The sequence below is a fragment of the Arctopsyche grandis genome, chromosome 12 (assembly GCF_051622035.1).
Source record: "Arctopsyche grandis isolate Sample6627 chromosome 12, ASM5162203v2, whole genome shotgun sequence".
Classification (NCBI taxonomy): Eukaryota; Metazoa; Arthropoda; class Insecta; order Trichoptera; family Hydropsychidae; genus Arctopsyche; species Arctopsyche grandis.
The window spans coordinates 29104650-29124787 of NC_135366.1; the positions used below are offsets into that span (position 1 = coordinate 29104650).

General features: G+C 31.3%; 1 protein-coding gene across 2 annotated transcripts in view; it reads left to right on the top strand.

Moving 5' to 3' along the window:
- The window catches only part of kek2 (leucine-rich repeat, immunoglobulin-like domain-containing kekkon 2 protein), a 253432-nt gene that overhangs the window by 37650 nt on the left and 195644 nt on the right, over nt 1–20138 (top strand). For both annotated transcript variants that reach the window (XM_077442144.1, XM_077442145.1), the window contains one exon: nt 11816–11859. The gene's annotated coding sequence lies outside the window, so the exon portion shown is untranslated. The remainder of the gene's footprint in view (nt 1–11815; nt 11860–20138) is intronic.

The following is a 20138-nucleotide window of genomic DNA, read 5'->3' on the forward strand; positions in this document are numbered from 1 at the left end:
CTTTAAAAAATACGTTTTTTATTTAAAATATAATACTAAAATTGGATTGAATTCAAAACTATACAGGTTTGCGTACATTGACTTATAAATATATGTATGTGCTTTTTTTTAACAAAAAACTTACGTATTTCAACCTACTTATAAGATCAATGATTAATGAAGCTGAAAACTGGGATTTTTTCTTGAATTTTCACTGCTGAATAATTTATCTCTTTTGTAAGACCATCTTTTACTCATTAAACTCTTTAGGATGCGGAGAGATTTATGCGTCATTCTATAATACACATAAAATATACTAAAGGTGAACATATTTCAAGATTTCTTTGAGAAATGAAGAAAAATTAGTTGAAATAATAAATTGTATGATAAAAAAAATAGCGAAATGGCAGAGATAAATTTAAAACGTTTTTAAATTGAATAAAACCTATTTTTATTTTCAAAAATAAAGTGGCCTCATTATGTATATAATATACATATACATATATACATTTTTAATATAAATAAAATTATTAAAGGAACGGCAGACAATTTCAAAAAATTGTATTTGGTAAATTTAGCAATATTTTTTTCCATTTATATATACGTATGTACATACATGCAAACATATAAATTGTAGACATACATACATAACATTCAAGGTAGATGGGTAATGAAAATTTTATAAAAATATTTGGAATGAATTTGATTGTCATTTTTATCAATACACTTCGAGCTTTTGTAATGACATCATATTTCATCTTTCAAAAGATTTTGACACTTCATATTATAAGAAAAAAAAATGAGTGACAGTGGTGCTACTCGTGATTTTTTTTGGAACTTAATCAAATGATATTTCACTATTTAAAAAACTCTTTTGACCAAAGTGATTTTCATTTTAAATAATATAAAATTTATTTTGATTTAAATAACAACCCGTACGACATGGTTCGTGCGGTTTTTAATCTAAAGCTAAATTTAACATTCATTTGTCGAAATGTCAAAATTATAGTCGATGAGTGTTTTATTTATATGTATAAATAAAACTATGTATGTATGTATATGTACGCTGAATATATCTTGAAAAAGTTTGTACCGTTCATGAACTAAGTACGTTTTCGAATTTTTGACAATTTTTGAAATGCGTAATTTTACGAATTATATTTTTGAATGATTTTACAGTAAAACATTGAAAGTAAAATTCATAACTTTATTTTATATTTTTCACGAGCTTTCAGACAACCTTATAATAAAAGCGACTCCAAACTAAATAAATCATGTGAAAGAATGGGTAAATATTAAAAAGCTGAATATGAGAAAATTGCTTTACATACATACATACATACACATATGCATGTGTACAAATAACAGGTTGCAGTCTAATCTATGTACATACATAGTTCGTTGCAAATAAGATTGCAGTCAAAAGCTCTCACTTGGCCTTTAATATGGTAAATAAAGAATTTCCCCTTTTTTAGCACAACAACAACAACAAAAATTTAACACAACACAATACACAAAGTTGGAATGACCCCGCAAAAAATGAGTAATGATCGTTGTGAGACAAGTTTGGCGACAAGAAGTCCGCGTCGTAAAGTTGGACAGGTGATACGTCCCGACGGCTCTTCGCAACAATGGTAGTTATTCGCAACATTTTCGACCAACTTGAAACGTGGGGTGGGATGTGGGGGTGGTTCAGATGTCAAATAATGGGGAAATGGAAGGGGCGGGGGGGGTGCGTCTTGCGAATCAGGGGCGAGGAAGCTTTTTGCAGAGAGCCACAATTTAATGATATGGAATTAATCGAACATGCAAATTATGAATATGCACTGTGAATAATTTTTTTTAATAAAAATACTAGCCGGTAATTAATATTATGTTATTACATTTTATACCAGGAAGGCTTTAAAGGTAAACCCCAATGCGCCTTCCTGGTCAATTACAAGCAATACAGAATTTTTATTTATTATACAAGTCGCTGAATTACGAGACACTGACTTAAACTCGCAATTTAACGAGACGTCTATGAATTGTACATACATTTTATTGTACATAAATCATACTCAAATAGTGGTGACATAGTAGGTAGGAAAATTTTTAGCCAATTTTTAATCGGGAACCGTTTCAACGAGGAAATCAGAAATGGCAAACTCTGATCTGAAAGGTCAAGGGATTTGACCCTTAAAGCCCTCAACATGAGGCCACCACCCCCCTCCCCAACGAATACAGTCTAAGAGACGGTTGCTCATGAATATCGCAGAAGAACATCCGCACACCACTGTTCATCTACATATGTATGAATTGCACGAGACATCTATGTATGAATTGTACATAAATTTTATTGTACATAAATCATACTCAAATAGTGGTGACATAGTAGGTAGGAAAATTTTTAGCCAATTTTTAATCGGGAACCGTTTCAACGAGGAAATCAGAAAAAAATGGCAAACTCTGATAGGAAACGATCGACTTGGAGTCACAAATATCCAGGTCAGATCAGCAGCACTACAGATATACTCAGAAAAAATCTTTTCGATCGAGGTCAACTCATGGGATCGAACCCGGCGCCTCTTGGTGTTAGGCAGAAGCTTAACGACTGAGCTATGCTGCTGGATAAAAATTATAAGATATAGTGTGAAAAAGATAAAGTTATAGGTGTTTAAACAATTGAAATCTGACAAAACGAGTAGAGGGCGAATAATAAAAAAAAAACAAGGCTCTTGGCTATTGGAAATGGGTAACCTGTCACCTTTTCCAAAATTTTTGGTTTCTTAAACGTGTTTTTTACGATTATATTTAACCATCGACTTAGCTTACCCAATTGTAATCTTTTTTTTAGCGGCCAGACCTCGCAAAATGGCAAAGTTTCAAAGCGATCGAAAGAATGTAGGAAGTTTGTCAGATTGATTGGCGAAGTGAAACTAATAAAAATCTATTGGCTTAATTTATCTTATCATGAATTAGTGTACGAAATTGATAATTATAATTTTAAAAAGTGAATATGGGAGTGAAAAAAGTTACTTTGTTACCACTTGAGTTGTGAATGGGCAGTAGAAAGTAGTGTTTGGATTAGCTGTCATTGCTTCGATCTGACACAAAATTATGATGTGATTTTTAGTGAGTTCGTTAATGATAAATCCTACAGTTTATTTCAATGTTAACTAAACTCCACATGTCAGTAAAATATCAAAGCGATCTAAATACCAGAAGTGATTCAAAATCAGATCCATAAACATCAAATGGAACATATGTATTTTTTGGTCATATTTTACTTATAGATCGTATCAAATTGATAATAATATTGGGTAATATTCATTATATTATAATCTAATATATAATTTCGAAAACGATTTGTTTGTTCTGTACGTAAAATTCTTGACGTCATCGAACAAATGAATATTCAAATAAATTTAAATAAAATAAATCTAATAAAATGTTTACTATTAGATTAGCCATGTTTAAGCGGTTTATATTAAAAATACCGAGCGAAGCCGGGTAAAACCACTATATATTATAATATTGATTAATACATAAATATAAGCAATTCTTCTCCATGTCTTCCTATTTCTTATACCAAATATATAAAACACAAATAATACATACACGAAGTTTTTTTCACAGGGCTGCAAGTGGCTCTCGCACCCCCAATTTTCACACCCCTGCAGCAGATAGACGGGAAATACGGCGCTTTCGGTTTTCCTTTCACCTCGCTTGCCAAACTGATAATATTTATGACAGACGCGTTTGAATGGTTGCGCGACATGTTCTTACACGATTCTAAGGGATGTAAGGGAGGGCGGGTTGGGACGGGGGATGTTTGTCATTGAATATGCAGAAACGCAGACGCAGATATCGAATGTAGGTGTTTACGCTCTTTCACTGCGGAAAAATTATATATATCTCTCCGTATTCAATATCCGAAGATTCAGATTGTCATAATGCGTGCTTTTAAGGGGTGAAATTCGATACCGGATCGAGTATGGGGTGTTTCTATATACAGAATGATGTGTTGTGGATACAATGTAGTATTTTATGTATCAACAAACTGAACGTGCATGTGCGTGGATCGATTATACAATTATTTCAATTAAATATATACGTTTTGGATGATTATCGTCAGGTTGGAATTGAATGCGATCATCAATGGTTGTATTATATATTGACTTGATACATTAATTATTACGACTTGCTAAGCTAAAGCGTTTCGCTTAACTTCTGGTCTAGACCATTGGTTCTAAAGTGTGACCACGGTAGAATATATGTAGATATTAGATGATATCGCTGTGGCCAATGTGTCATGAAAATTTAAACGAAACCTGGGAAAATAGCTCAATTGTTCGTGGAAAATGTTTTAGAGGTACTCGTCTATAGCTTCACACACAAACCCCAAGCTGATTGGGGTACTCCAGTATCTAAATCTCTATTTTCAGGTAGCTTTGAAAGGTTTTGTTAGTTCACTCGTTGCTCTAAAGCGAAGAATGCAATGTTACATATTTTATTACATACAATAAAATAATATAATTAATACAATCATTTTTATTCAATGCAAATTTCTACAAACATCATCCACAGTGACATCTATGGAGACAATTTTGCAGCATTTTATTATAGAAAGTGGTGAACCTCAAGACGCTGAATAATTTGAGATTTGCAAGAGAGGTCGGAAAGGAAATGCCAATTTACAGAAGACGTTCCTATGAAAATCAGAAAAATTGGCAAACTCTGAAAGGAAACGATCAACCTGGAGTCACAAACCAAGGTCTGGCCAATAGCTATTAGTGGGAGTCGAGCCGCGACCACTATCAAAATTGATAATCTTACACTCAATTATATTTAAAAGATCTTTAATATATAATATACTAGTGGTTTTACCCGGCTTCGCTCGGTATTTGTAATATAAACAGCTTAAACATGGCAAAACAATCTAATAGTAAACATTTATTTGTTTTTTTATTCTATTTATTTTAATCGAAAAAAAATAATATTCAACGAAGTCGATATCGTCGTCATAGAAACTTTGATTTGTTTTCGATGTTCCCAGCAAACCTTATGTACATACAAAGTCTCTTTCGAAATTATATATTAGATTTTCATTTGATATTTAAATGATTTTCTAGATAAATGAAGTCAGTTCTTGATGTAATTTCACCATTGACTATACTTCTATTTTATATTTCATTTGTGAAATCATCTTTATAAAAATTAAAATAAATATTATTATACATATGTATGTACTTACACATGCTCAATGTATGTTCTTATTCATTTTCAATCTTAGATTCATTGAATTTTTAATATAATTTTATTTTTATGTCAATCAAACATGTACACTCGTATTTACAGATCGCTCCAAAGCGATGAGTGTATGTATTAATATATGTAGATACAATACGATCAGTACAATCAATACAAACATTTATCCACAGTGACATCTGTGGAGAGATTTTTTCAACACTTTTGTTAAACAAAATGGCGAACCTTAAGAGGGCTGGACAGCAGCGTCTTGTCCATACAAACGTACTAAACTTCTTCCTTCCTCAATTATGGCACTAGAAAAACTATTTTTTAATATGCTATGGATATCCACCATTGGGGTGCATCTATCGTTTTATTACTTTATCTATGTACGTAGTAACAATAGATGAAGTTTTGTGATCATGCGAAAATTCGAACTCGAGATTTTGACTGATTCGAACTCAGAATCGATTACTGATCACGTTTTCATGATCTAGAAAAAATGTGTGTGTGTGTGTCTGTGTGTGTGTCTGTGTGTGTGTCTGTATGTGTGTCTGTGTGTGTGTCTGTGTACTTTGGGGATTTTTTTCAACACCGTTAGTCCTATCGAACTGAAACTTTGTATCGGTTACTGAAATTTTTATCGACACTACGTACATTTTTTTCAAATTTTTAAGTTGACAGAAAATGGTACCTCCCCTTATAGGTGTCCTCTTTTTTTTAAGTTTTTGAATTTCTATTTTCTCCCAAACTACAAACTGAATCGGACTGAATTATTTTTACATGTACAAGAAATAATAATTTTTATAATTTTATATTTTTTAAATATTTTTATCAGAACCGGAAGTAGTACTTTTACTCTAGAGAATCGAGGTTTTTTATGTTTTTCTCAAAAGCCTTTTGATTTATCGAACTGAAATTTCATATCGATCAGTTTAAGCTCAATACCAAGTTATGTATAAAATTTGGTAAGCATCCGTCGACTGGAAGTGGCAGTTTACTCTTGTTCGATTTGTCTTCCACTATTTTTTTCGACCCCTTAAACATGTGTGGTCTTCACAAAAAAATTCAAGTATAATTCTTGTATCAATGTGATTAAAATAAAAAAAAATCACTAAATTTAATAAACCGGAAGTGGGATTTTTTCCCTTCCGGAAGCATCCGGAAGGAAGGTCAAAAATGTTGTCGCCTGGATCCTGACCACACCCCTGAACGTATAAAGCTGAAAATTTATATTTATATTCTTTATGTACTAACTTAGATTTGGTAACGTTTTGGTCAGAATTCGCAAACCGGAAGTAGTATTTTTTTTAAAAACAATATTTCATTATTTTTTCATTATTTTATTTTGACCTTTTAAATTATTTTAAGCTTCTTGATATTTATTGTGTATAATAGAGATAGTGATTTTAAGTAAAAATAAAAAATAAAACCATCAAATTTAATGAACCGGAAGTGGGATTTTCTCCTATTAGAAAGGTCAAAAATGTTGTCGCCTGGATCCTGTCCACGCCCCTGAACGTATTAAGCTGAAAATTTATATTTGTGTTGTTTATGTACTAACTTAGATTTGGTAACGTTTTGGTCCGAATTCGAAAACCGGAAGTAGTGTTTTTTTTTAAAACAATATTTCATTATTTTTTCATTATTTTATTTTGACCTTTTAAATTATTTTAAGCGTCTTGATATTTATTGTGTACAATAGAGATAGTGATTTTAAGTAAAAATAAAAAATAAAACCATCAAATTTAATGAGCCGGAAGTGGGATTTTCTCCTATTAGAAAGGTCAAAAATGTTGTCGCCTGGATCCTGTCCACACCCCTGAACGTATTAAGCTGAAAATTTATATTTGTGTTGTTTATGTACTAACTTAGATTTGGTAACGTTTTGGTCCGAATTCGAAAACCGGAAGTAGTGTTTTTTTTTAAAACAATATTTCATTATTTTTTCATTATTTTATTTTGACCTTTTAAATTATTTTAAGCGTCTTGATATTTATTGTGTACAATAGAGATAGTGATTTTAAGTAAAAATAAAAAATAAAACCATCAAATTTAATGAGCCGGAAGTGGGATTTTCTCCTATTAGAAAGGTCAAAAATGTTGTCGCCTGGATCCTGTCCACGCCCCTGAACGTATTAAGCTGAAAATTTATATTTGTGTTGTTTATGTACTAACTTAGATTTGGTAACGTTTTGGTCCGAATTCGAAAACCGGAAGTAGTGTTTTTTTTTAAAACAATATTTCATTATTTTTTCATTATTTTATTTTGACCTTTTAAATTATTTTAAGCGTCTTGATATTTATTGTGTACAATAGAGATAGTGATTTTAAGTAAAAATAAAAAATAAAACCATCAAATTTAATGAGCCGGAAGTGGGATTTTCTCCTATTAGAAAGGTCAAAAATGTTGTCGCCTGGATCCTGTCCACACCCCTGAACGTATTAAGCTGAAAATTTATATTTGTGTTGTTTATGTACTAACTTAGATTTGGTAACGTTTTGGTCCGAATTCGAAAACCGGAAGTAGTGTTTTTTTTTAAAACAATATTTCATTATTTTTTCATTATTTTATTTTGACCTTTTAAATTATTTTAAGCGTCTTGATATTTATTGTGTACAATAGAGATAGTGATTTTAAGTAAAAATAAAAAATAAAACCATCAAATTTAATGAGCCGGAAGTGGGATTTTCTCCTATTAGAAAGGTCAAAAATGTTGTCGCCTGGATCCTGTCCACGCCCCTGAACGTATTAAGCTGAAAATTTATATTTGTGTTGTTTATGTACTAACTTAGATTTGGTAACGTTTTGGTCCGAATTCGAAAACCGGAAGTAGTGTTTTTTTTTAAAACAATATTTCATTATTTTTTCATTATTTTATTTTGACCTTTTAAATTATTTTAAGCGTCTTGATATTTATTGTGTACAATAGAGATAGTGATTTTAAGTAAAAATAAAAAATAAAACCATCAAATTTAATGAGCCGGAAGTGGGATTTTCTCCTATTAGAAAGGTCAAAAATGTTGTCGCCTGGATCCTGTCCACACCCCTGAACGTATTAAGCTGAAAATTTATATTTGTGTTGTTTATGTACTAACTTAGATTTGGTAACGTTTTGGTCCGAATTCGAAAACCGGAAGTAGTGTTTTTTTTTAAAACAATATTTAATTATTTTTTCATTATTTTATTTTGACCTTTTAAATTATTTTAAGCGTCTTGATATTTATTGTGTACAATAGAGATAGTGATTTTAAGTAAAAATAAAAAATAAAACCATCAAATTTAATGAGCCGGAAGTGGGATTTTCTCCTATTAGAAAGGTCAAAAATGTTGTCGCCTGGATCCTGTCCACGCCCCTGAACGTATTAAGCTGAAAATTTATATTTGTGTTGTTTATGTACTAACTTAGATTTGGTAACGTTTTGGTCCGAATTCGAAAACCGGAAGTAGTGTTTTTTTTTAAAACAATATTTCATTATTTTTTCATTATTTTATTTTGACCTTTTAAATTATTTTAAGCGTCTTGATATTTATTGTGTACAATAGAGATAGTGATTTTAAGTAAAAATAAAAAATAAAACCATCAAATTTAATGAGCCGGAAGTGGGATTTTCTCCTATTAGAAAGGTCAAAAATGTTGTCGCCTGGATCCTGTCCACACCCCTGAACGTATTAAGCTGAAAATTTATATTTGTGTTGTTTATGTACTAACTTAGATTTGGTAACGTTTTGGTCAGAATTCGTAAACCGGAAGTAGTATTTTTTTTTAAAACAATATTTCATTATTTTATTTTGACCTTTTAAATTATTTTTATCCTCTTGATATTAAATGTGTATAATAATTATACTGATTTTAAATTATTAAAAAAATTTGAACAAAATCCGCCAACCGGAAGTAGAAATTTTGTCTTGTGCAAGTATTTGCATATATTTGCGCTCAATTTGTATCGCTATCATAGTTATTAGTTCAATATAGAATTTTGTTTTGTAACCTTCTTATATTCCTCAAATACATAGATAAAGTCATGGGTTGGTCACACCCGAATTTTTTTTTTTAGGAGCTAGGACCCGCCAAACATCTATAAAATCGCCTCTTTTTTACACCCACGAAACGAGTCCAGCGTGCTTATTTAACGGTCGATTTAAAAAAAAAGTACGCCAATAGATGCACAGAAAGTATATTTCTCATACCGATGATGAAAATTTTTTAAAAATTGGTCCAGTTTTGGAGAAGAAAATAGGAGAATACGAAACCTCGATTTTGTCAATTTAAAATACGTTTTATCTGGTCGAAGCGCAACTGTCGCATTCACTCAATATACATATATATTGATATATATTGTCGCATTCACTCAATATATACATACACTCAATATATATGTATATCGAAGAAAGGAACGGTAACAAAATTAAGGTTTCTGGTGTACAGCCCTCTTAAGACGCTGAATAATCTAAGATTGTAAAGGAGATGCCTATTTACAGGAACCGTTTCAATGAAAATCATAAAAATGTTAGTGGGAATCAAACTGTGACCACTCTGCTCGAAAGCATAATATGCTAACCGATAGTCAACGCTGCTAACGATATTGGGTATATTGAAGACATACCACGTATTGCCTTGCATTTTGCCGCATCTACATATGTATGTACATACGAGTATGTTAGGATAACTAGTTCAATTATAATATTGATTTATTTCTAGAACCGGAAGTTTTTACACTCAGTCGCAGTTCCGGCTTTTACCGTATTATCACTTTGAGCGATGTGTACCGGGGATATTTTAATTAAAGTGAAACTTTACTCCGCACATATGTAATTCCTTGTGTGTGAATTGTAGCAGTTGCAATGCTCGCTTCACTGATTTCTCCAACATATCTATTCCGTATATATGTACGTATGAAGTGCACTCGACCAGGTATTCCAGGAATGTCCGACGGTGGTCAGGGCATACCTAATTTATGCCGAAGCCGAAGTTTAATCAGGTCGGATGCCTCTGGTGATTCCAATCCCGATACACACTGGTTCGGCTAACTTTGTTTTACCGCTACTACGGCTTTGGCAAGTCCGACGCTTGGATTACTATTAGCCAACTCTATGTATATTGTGCTGTATTATATAAAGTGTAAACCTCGCTTAGCTCTCGATAAATGTTGGCAAAGTTTCGCTCTGTGCTTTCGAAGCTTTTTGCTGGAGAAAAATCGGGGCAACACGACTTACATATATATAGGTACATATATGTGTGAATAAATTTTGGAAAATGATTAGAGGTTTATTAATGCCGAAATATGGGAGATTTTGAAGTTGATATTGCAGCGTGGACGTGTAGAGGGGTTTTCGAGATCGACGTATGATTTTTTGGGTTTGCTACAAATCGCTGCAAACGACGCGGCTGCATTTCGGCATTTGACGCCTCGACGAAATTTGCGACTCTTTTAATTTAAGCATGTACGAAAGACGGGATATTCGTTGGGTTGCACAGATGACATTTCGATATGCACTGATAATTGGGAATTATTAAAATTGAGTTGGATCTTTCTGGCAAGTTTAAAATGGCAAAAATTGAGACAAAAGTATGAAATGAGCATGCATTCGCTCTGTAATGTATATGTAAGCCGATTTTACCCTGTACTCGGCCAAAACATGTGTTCTTTATCAACGCTAAATAAAATAAAATTATATCGCGCGCTCATATTACCATTATTAACCTATGCTTCACCTGTATGGAATAACGCCTCGAATACTAACCTTTCCAAGTTCCAAGTAATACAAAATAAATCCCCAAAAATAATTTATAATACATCCATATATACTAACCTGAAAAAACTGCATGCCATATATAATATTCCGTTTGTTAAAGACATTACTAACAAACTAACCAGTAGATTCTATGACAGAATCACTAATAACCATACTAACACACTTGTGAAGAGTCTCGGTGATTACAACAAAATGTCTATACTCTTCAGGTATAAATACAATCTGCTTTAGGTCATCGACTTTAGAGAGTCTTTAATTAATATTATGTATTAGATGTATTATGAATATTTATAAGGATTGTAAATAGGTTTTTGAGCTCTTTTTCCTATTATGCTTCAGATTAACATTAGAATAATATAATACTGTGATTACTAACCAAATTAAATTAAATTGTAAAATAGAAAATGATCAGTAGATCAGTAGCTATTAAAATAGATATAAGATGTATTGTGAACATAATTTCGTAATAATAAAAAGCATTTAAAAATAAATGTTTGGTCGTGCCGAAATGTGCGCTGCTGTATATTATGTATAGAAATAGTTTTACCGTGCACTGCTGTGCCGTGTTGGATAGTATGAATATACCATAAAGCGACTTTAACACCAACATTCTCAAAATAGATTAATTGTGTTAAAATTTTTAAGCGAAAGTTCTCAAAAGTTTATTCCTCTTGTGTGTCAACTGTTGCAAAGAAAGTTACAACTCACCTTTGAATAAATTAGTGAATTGTTTCATTTTCGCAGCGTTGTAATTTACCCCCGTACTACATACAAATTTAATTCAATCATGATACTTTTCCATTCAACATTATATAAGCTAATAAAAAATTCATTGACTTGTTTCAGATTCCAACACACATCGCCGCTGAACCGTGATTGTAATTTTGAAGGTAAACCTTTCACGTATGTCTATTATGTATTTAAATAAAACGTGCCAAATGTGTGTGTGTGTATGTAGGTCGACGATAATAATATTTGATGGGATTGCAATGTATTAATTTCACAAACAGCACAAACACATACACGGCTAATGTTGATGTCCACTAATTGCATAAGCAATCCCAATACGAACGGTCTAATCTAATATTAACCTTAAGGGAGTTAACGGTTCGGTTTAAATAACGTTTTGAACGTTATAACCGGAAAACGTTGCGAATTTAACCGAACGGAAATACGCGTAATGTTTGTTGCTATATCATTTTTATAACGTCTAATGAAAGTTTTGCTTTACAATTATAGTCGCTTTAGGAGCGATAATTTAGTGAAAGTACTCTCTTTATGTGAAAGAATCTTATTACACTTTTTATTCGGACTACTTTTCCTTTGAATTTAAATTTTATTCCGTCGACTACTTTCGTTATTACCTTTGCAATATCGTGGAAATATGTTATAGGTCTTTGTACTCTGTATATTGTCGTCTCATTTCTCTAGATTGACAAAGTACGGAAAACTTGAAGCAATTTTAATCAAATTTAATAGTGTCTTTGCTCTGTGGATTTTATTGTAATATTGAAGAGATGAAATGGAAACTAGGCAAATATATTGTCTTATTTGTACACTTAAGGTCTTAACAATTCATTTATTATATTTCCAAGGAGAGCTTAGCTTTCATTAACAACAAAAAAAATCTTTATATACAAATCCTTCTGAGATATTGGATTGCTTTTTTTTTCTTTTCTTTTAAGCATCCATAGAATATGCCTCAGTCGACTTTTTTAAAAATTATAATTAAACACGCCCTTTAGTGTTTTAATACACTCGCCATTACAGATTTGCTCCAATGCGACGGGTGTACGTTAACGAAATACAGAATACATAAACAATCAGAATACATAGCATATAACAATTAATCAGAAATAATAATCATAGAGACATCTTTGGATTATTTTTAGATTTTTTTTTGTATACAATTTTTATACATATAATAAATACGAAATTATAGAGATGTCTATAGAGATATCTATAGATTTAAGATTACTGTGTATAATTATTACAAATTATACACAGGCAGATTTTGTGACAACAGGATTAGATCTACATAAGCATTTATGGAGTTTTGTTAGAAGTCTAGTCTCTAGTTTCCAAATTAATGATAGCTACAGATGCTATGACAGAATTAAGGTGAGCATATCTTCCAACTTAGTTTCTGGGAGTCTTTTGCTGAACAAAAATGATTTGTCAACTGTAATTTTCAATGTAAATACATACATATGTGTGTATGTAAGTACATATGTATACACTATGTATGTACATATGTAAATTTACTATATAAATTCACAGTATTGAATTAATATCTAATAAATTCGGTAAAATATCTCATAGGTTAAGTGGTGTAGACCCTTTAAAATGATTCATTTAAATTATTACGTAATAGTTTGAATAAATCGTAAAGCTTATTATTGATTAATATTGCTATAACCCCAGTATATTTTTAATAATATTTTGTGTTTTTGAACGATTACGATATGTAGAAACGCAAATCATTGTATTGTGTTGTTAATAAAAGTCTTATTTATTGACAGACAGTTACTCGTTTCTTCGAACCAGCTACGACAGACAATTTTTTATAGACTTGTCTGCCGACAAATTCCCATTTTCAGGCTGTGAGGTCTTCAACAATAGACCAATACGTATTACAAAAAAAAGAATGATATTCGGAAAAAACAGGATTATGTTATTATAATGTTTATATTATGTCTGAAAATTCGTATGGATTTTTCTGACATGTAGAGAATTTTCTCTTCATATGAACTCTTTTCCGAGCTGTCAACTCGCTTTGGTCAAACAAACAAGGGTATTGTTCGTGTTCCCATTGAATTAGAAATAATTTAATCAAAGTCAGACGTCTGTGGATATTTGAGACAAGCTCTGTAATGGATTACTTAAGACGTATCCACATGTTTCCACAGACAACTTTCAAAGTCAAATATGAATTTTGCACGGGGATTTTTATTTTTATTTATTTTCGACAATGTACGGCGACACCGCTTTCGCGCAATATTTATTTTTTTACGTTGACATAATATTTATTAGAGGCGATAACAATCCGTTTTATGAGCTTTTGCAGTTTTATTTTGCACCCTCCTCCCTCCCTCCCCGTAAAAATCGAGCTTTCGCGATTTCACTGCGAACGACCCGCCGAGATTTTATTTCTTCTCTCTCTTTACACTTTATTTATGACGGATATATTTTGTTTCGTGTTCGGACCAATTTTTGTCAGTAAATATGGATTTTTATATCGCGGGTCGTAAAGACAGGGGCGTCCAATCTTCGGAGCAGGGGTGTTCATATTTTCCGCAAACGTCCATAAAACCCAACCCTGGCTAACGACCCTGTCCTTTGGAACTTGTTTGCCTATAAATCGAGTGTTGGCCATCACTCCAAGTGACAAGTTAGTATGTTAGTGTTACAAGTTATATGAACGACGCCATTTTGTCCAATCAATCCGTTTTGCTGTTTCATTTTGCTTAAATGCTAATTTGCCTGTTTATGATTTCATAGAACGTTTATATATGTATGTGATATGCATATAATAACTGGCCGATCGTAATTTATTTATATATTAATTTACATGTACATAATTATATAAATTTACATATTTATTGAGCCATATTTCAATGCAATATTTCATTTATGTATGTATGAATCTATTTTTTTCTGGCTCATTTAATTTCAATTATTGTGCTTATATTAAAATTCAATGAACTGTATAGATATATTTTTGCGCAATTTGACGCAATTTAAAATAATCATTTCGTTTCTTTGTAAATTTGAAATATTCATATACCTGTTTGAGTTTTTTTTAATATCAACAGAAATTTATTGATTAATTTTATATTAAAAGCACGCAAATTTTGTATCGCGAATAAGGTAATGTAATTATTTTATCGTTACATTGAAGCTTTCAAAATTTGGAATAAAAGTTTACAATATAATGTAGATTATATTGTAAACTTTTAGCCAATTAGCCAATTCGCTGAACGGTAATTTATATTAGTTTTTAATGCAATTATTTTGCAATTATATTCTAAAAATATGATCGGTAAAAATATCCTTAACATTCTGAGTAATCCATCAAAAAGTCGCACTTTTGTAATATAAATGTATTTATAATTCAAATAATGGCATCAATAGTCTAGACATGTTTTATAATGTAACAAGATATTCTACCATACTGACGTAGGCACTTCTATGGCTTTTAAAAACCATACTATTCTTATGTAGCTCGCGAGTAAGAGGATCATATTAAATAAAACAGAGTATGAATGAAAAGAAATGTTGAGGGAGGCAACGAATTGCAAAATGACACAGAAGAGTGATATGTATGTACATATATAAAATAATATAAGCATGAAGAAAATATGCAATGAGATTATTTTCAAAATTTTTGTCATAAAAAAGGGAGCTCAATTATGTTAGCTATCTTTATATCATAATTTTGAAACTCTCGAGAAGACAAACTCAAGTATGATTAAAGTTTTTAAGGAAATGGAAGTGGGCTGTTGGAGACTGGACTAGAAATATATAGAGAGCAAAAATTGTTATTAAAATATTGGCTTTTTCCATCAATCAAACGAAGCTTTAGAGGAAAATGTTATTATTTGTACCATTAGAATGATCCAGAAGAAGTTGAGAGGGTGACCATATCTCATCTTCGTTTAAGGAAGACTAAACTCAATAAAAAATTATCTAGAGATTTTTATGAAGAATCTTCTTAAATCATAGACAGACAAGTGGGGTGATGCTTTAAGTATACCATATAAAATAATAAGAAACGTTACTTTAAATCGTGACAAATCTGCAATAACTTCATTTCACATTAACTTTCACGAGCGTAGCATCTAATTTTTATTTGACATTACTATTATAGAGCGAGCAGGCGTCGTAAATATGACAGGATTTTATAGGCGATGTTAGATAAGAGTGTACGAATTGCTGACTCGAAATTGTCGATTTTGCGTTCGTGTCGCGAATGAAAAAAGTTCTGTCTGTCGGATCGAACTTTTCAGGCGAAATGTGTTCCACCACTTTGGTGGCGTCCTTATTCGTGTACTCGTCGAATCGAACTGCCATGGTGTTCTCAAACACACCATAAAACTCGTTTCTCGAATGTCATAATTTCGCACTTGTCTCTGGCAAAGCTTTCCGACACTTGAAACTGTCATCTGAGACCTGTCGTGTGAGATGTGATCAAAAATAGCGGGAGCTTAGCTCAAGCTATGTGTGGGTATGGTGCTTGCTCGTATTTCTTCAGTAGATTTGATTTGTCTGACCAAATATTGAACGAATTAAATACATATATAGTATGTAGTTAAAATAAAGCAAATCAAGGCGATGCGGGGTATATCCTCAATATACCCAATATTTAATCGCCATAGTTCTTTATCAACTCAAAAAAAAAAAAAAATTATATCGCGCGCTCATATTACCATTTTTAACATATGCTTCACCTGTATGGAATGACGCCTCGAATACTAACCATTCCAAGCTCCAAATAATACAAAATAAATCCCTAAAAATAATTTATAACACACCCATATATACTAAATTGAAAAAACTGCATGCCATAAATAATATTCCGTTAGTTACAGACATTACTAAACAAACTAACCAGTAGATTCTATGACAGAATCCCTAATAGCCATACTAACACACTTGTGAAGAGTCTCGGTGATTACAACAAAATGTCTATACCCTTCAGATATAAACACAGATTACCTAAACACAGTCTGCTTTAGATCATCGACTTTAGAGAGTCTTTAATTAATATTATGTATTAGATGTATTATGAGCATTTATAAGAATTGCAAATAGGTTTTTGAGCTATTTTTCCTATTATGCTGTATATTAACATTAGAATAATATAATACTTTGATTACTTACAAAATTAATTTAAAATTGTAAAATAGAAAATGATCAGTGGATCAGTAGCTATTAAAATATGTAGGATGTATTGTGAATATAATTTAGTAATTATAAAAAGCATTTAAAAACCAAAATAAAGCAGAAAAGTCAATGGCCATCGAGTTTCTTCATTCATACTCATTCGCCGAATATTTTTCCACAGTTCGAATTATACATTAACGATACCTTGGGAATTATTTTTTTTTTTAAGAATTTTTTTGAAACACACATTGTCTCGGAGACCAAAACGTGAATAGGCACAGGCAAGGAGGAGTTGATGAGGGAGGTTTAGGTATATAAAGGGCACGACCCCTTCGAGGGTCCTCGAGTTGTTTGGCGAGGCACTCGTAGACTCCTAACAAGCGAGAGCTTCTGGTGCACACTGTAGTATACGGGGACCTCTGAAATGTGCAAGTGCGAGACCTCGTTAAACTCATACCAGTGGACCTGGAAGTCGTCGCTCTATTTATATTATTACATGCTTCGTGGTTATTCACCGTCCCCCATCCATGTTTTGAGAGCTTTCGTGCAAAAACTGGGCATTTCAATGTTCATTTCGACTTTATTTGCCACAAGGGGATACTATGTGTATAGATACGGTTGGTAAGATCAAGGATTTTCTTTTGTCCGGAGGGAGGACTATTCACTATACAGTATTTGATGAAGTTTCCAGTCACAACGACTGTGATTCAGAATGACTTTATAAGATGAAACATATGTACATATATGTACATACCTAGTTTTGAGTGCATTGAATACTCCATGACGTGTTTCAAGGCTTAAAACTCTTATAATCTGGTTTTAACATGACGAAATTATTCAATTCAACTTTGATATAATTATAATTGTACTAGTGTTGTGTCCGTTGACATTTCAACGAGTGGTTTCGGAAAAGGAATTGATACAGGAATTAAGATTAAGTTATATGACACCAATTCTGTAAATTTTTAATCATGTATGTTATATCATTTATTTTGATTTTTAAATGCTTTTTATTATTACTAAATTATGTTCACAATACATCTTACATCTATTTTAATAGCGACTGATCTACTGATCATTTTCTATTTTACAATTTTAATTTAATTTTGTTAGTAATCATAGTATTATGTTATTCTAAGGTTAATGTACAGCATAATAGGGCTCAAAAACCTATGTACATTTTTTATAAATGCTCATAATACATCTAATACATATGTAATATTACTTAAAGACTCTCTAAAGTCGATGAACTAAAGCAGATTGTGTTTAGGTAATCTGTGTAGTGTATCATTTAGAAATATAATACTATTATCAAAACATGATAAGCCCGTTTAAATATCATCGCGTGGGTTAAAGCATTAGTTATTTAATTAAAAATATTCGATTAGCATCGCGGACGTATTTTTTTTCAAGTATGTATCTTTAAAATATAATAAATTTAATATTTAGATTTAATTGTTTAATATGAAAAAATGGTTCAAACCCTTACAAAATAAAATTACCGTTATGCATTTTTTATGTTGCGAGAGTAGGCGCGAGCAAATGCGCTTGTGTAGTGTATGTGAATAGGTGCATAGCATGCCATCACACTGCATTCAATAGTAAAAAGACGCTTTGTCTCTTTTGCGCGCATGTGCGTTAGTATGAGAACGCGCCAACTCTTAGTAACAAACCTGTAATATAGTGATAGACCCTATGAAAATTTAATCGGGTGTACTGTAAGTAAAAACTACCTACCTACCTACATATAAACAATATTAAACACCATTAGCAAAAAAAAATAATTATATGACTAGTGTTGTACCCGATGACATATCATCGCATGGGTGTTGGCATATTAAGTAATTAAATAAATAAAAAATAAAAAAGAAATGTGTCGTTTCGATCCACACGCGGTCGAATTTTTTTCAAATACCTTTTAAATGTATTTAATTTAATATTTATATTTAATTGTTTAATATGAAAAAAGGTAAAAATTACCTACCTACCCACATTTAAACAATATAAAAAACCAATAGAAAAAAATAAATTAACAATTAAATTAAATTAAATTAAAAAAAAACTTTAAATTAAATTAACTTTATCTATTGTACGCAATAACAATAGATAACAATAGAAGTTTTGTGATCATGCGAAAATTCATGCAGTTTACTCTTGTTCGATTTTTTTTCCACTACTTTTTTCGACCCCTTAAACATGCGTTCTTCACAAAAAAAGTATAATTATTGTATCAATGTGGTGAAAATTAAAAAAAAATCACCAAATTTAATAAACCGGAAGTGGGATTTTTTCCTCTCAGAAAGGTCAAAAATGTTGTCGCCTCGATTCTGTCCACACCCCTGAATGTATCAAGCTGAAAATTTATATTTGTATTTTTTATGTACTAACTTAGAGCTGATAAGGTTTAGGCATGTAAATAATATAAAACACCAATAGAAAAATTAATTGATTAATTAATTAAATAAATTTTCAATAAATTCTCTGCCAAGAGGAAAAATTGGTGGCAAATAGCATACATAGAAGTTTTTTCTTTTGTTATTGCTGTGACGTACATATGTACATATTTCTAATCGAAACGACTATTATTTATTATTTATTAATAGTTTTGGACCATTGTGGCATTACAGGAAGAACCTAATGCGCCACAATGGCCTACATTTGATAAATATATAAAAACAAGTACAATTAGTAAAAAGTATAAAACAGAAAACGGTATATAAGGTATATAATTATATATACATATGAGAGTTAAACTATAAATATTTATATATTAGAGATAACGAGAACCAATAGAGCAAATTTCATAAAATATAGAGTGAATTATAGGCGTTTAAACAATTAAAGCCTTATATCGCCATATCAAGGCGAACAGGTTGGAAGATACGGGACGAACGCTTATTAAACGCCAAGAAGATTTACTTTCCGCGTGTTTAAAACGCGTTGTATACGATATTTTATATCCAACGTAATGGCAGACGATACATTAACGTGTATTGATGACCAAAATGAGCAATATGGCAAAGTATGAAAACGATCGGATAAGAGATAAAAATGACCACTAACACGAAAGCCATGTGAAACGTAAAGGAGGTATGTAAAAACGGTTTATAGTACGGGGAGCGTTATCTCAGATAGACAGACAGACACACAGAAAGAATGGCGATATTATTTATTTATTTATTTTGTTGGGAAAATTTACAGTTTATTAAAATTACAAAATTGATAAAAGAACATAATTATTTTAAGAAAAACATTTTCAATAGGTAAAAAAAGAAAAATTTAA